Below are 1,971 nucleotides of genomic sequence, written 5' to 3'. Positions count from 1 at the left end.
GACTCGGGCACAAAGCGGCCACAGTGCGACCACCCGCTGGGGACGGTTGGTCGGCACCGCGTTGAAGGCGACAGCATCACTGCCCAAAATGGGTCGCGATAGACCGCTCGTATGGCACCTTGTGATGCTCGGAGCCTTCAACAGCCTCCGTGCATTCCGTAGGTGACCACCGCGGGTGTGACACGTTCTTGGAAAGCAGGTGCTCATTCCTTGCGAACGCTTATGACTCGGATACTGAACTCCGACTTGAGTTTGAACCCGGGCGCTCCAAAAGTCTGCAGCATCCTGTTGCGGTATCCTTGGCGTCACTTTTGCTTCTGTTACTTCTCGCGGGACTTCCTACCCAGGGTCTAGTAGTAAAACTGGTTCAAAGTCCCGAGGAATCCCCCAGGAGTTCAGTGGATGTCCTTACCGGGCGCCTGCCATTTCCAGTCGTGGATGAAAGCCCGCGGCGCCCTGGCCCCGCCAGTGCCGGAGGTGTTATACCTTTAGCCCGTGTCTGCTTCCCGATGGAGCCTGCTGTAAGAGCGTGGCTTAGCTAGCATGCAGAAGGGTGAGAGTAGCGTCGTTTCCAATCCTATCTTCTGAGGGAATTCGTGGACACCGGAGTGGCGTACACGTGGGTAGACGACCTAGCTGGAACAGAAACTAACACATGACGCAAGCATATGTGGTAGTGACCAGAATTTCTGAGGCAGACCATGTTGATGCCGGGCTACTAGAATAGCATTGAAAGTGCCAGAGAGAAACAGGTGCGCCAAGAGGTAGCAAAAAAGAACACACACGTGGAGGCCACGCCGTCAAGAGCTGGATGATGCATGCACAGCCCGATTGAAAAAGATGCTCAGGCAAACGAAGGGACCGGAACCCAGACAATAAGCAGTGCCTATGAAATCGTTGGGGAAATGTGAACAGGTCGGAAAGGGGAAGGATAGTGTAAACAGTTTTTTGTGAACGGCCCGAATGAAGGCGCGGAATATAAGAGAGATTGTTGGTCAGTATGGCGAGAATAACTGAACTGGAAAGCTATCCGCTAGCAGACGTGATTATTTGCAGAAACGCGTTACTTAAAGTGTTAAAATTGAAGGAAGTGTGTAGGGAGGCTGGGGACAGCAACCAGACATTTAGTATCTACAAGCCCACCAAGCGCTCACGGTAACCACACAGAAGCCTTCCACTATGGCCCCTACCTGCGTCACAATGCCGCCGTAGACATTTCAAATAGCAGGAACAGCCGCTGTAAGTCTGCAAGCTAGGTCCCTTTCTCCGCTTGGAACACAGATAACAGAGAAAGCGAGGGAAACATCGGGTACAGCTTCTTGTTGTATTGATGGCCTAGTGGTCCTGCCTCCTCGGAGTTACCCTTCAGTTTCGTAGAGGCAGCCTGGGGGAGCGAGAGAGTGACTACGTTGTGAGACCTAGCGTGGTCCAACAACGTGCTGGCATTGACATTTCCTGCTTGCCCCCCTCTCGGCCCACGCTGTCTGGAACGGTGTGAAGACGTGCGACAGGTGGTGCGGTAGAGCTGGCCTGCAGACGCGCCGCGCTTGAGGCCTTTCCTGGGCTGGACTGCGGTCAGAAAAGAGACAACTCTGTTGGCAAACTCAGCAACCCCGTGCTATACACCAGATTTCTGCGCGTCGTGCCCGTCCAGTGTAGATGGATTCGATTCAAAACTGCGACACTTTTCTGACGTTTTTCTCAGGGTGCAGCACGTTGTTACACAGGTAAAGTGGCCAGTGTAATGGCTACAGACACTCCCAAAGCCGCCGGCGTTTTCCGGAATGGAAGAAGACGGTTGCCGCGTTACCCGGCTGGCCCCGGCACAACCTCCTCACTGGTGAATCTGTCAGCGCGCGAAGTTGTAGCCGGTAGATCACTTGTCCGGGGACTAACATAGCTACCGGACCCAGAGCGACCCATTATGTGAGTGAGCGCAAACTCTACGAGCTGCAGCTGTTGGCTGGGAGG

Source organism: Cystoisospora suis (genome assembly GCF_002600585.1).
Source record: "Cystoisospora suis strain Wien I chromosome Unknown contig_1371, whole genome shotgun sequence".
Taxonomy (NCBI): Eukaryota; Apicomplexa; class Conoidasida; order Eucoccidiorida; family Sarcocystidae; genus Cystoisospora; species Cystoisospora suis.
Note: the sequence above shows the minus strand (reverse complement) of the source record.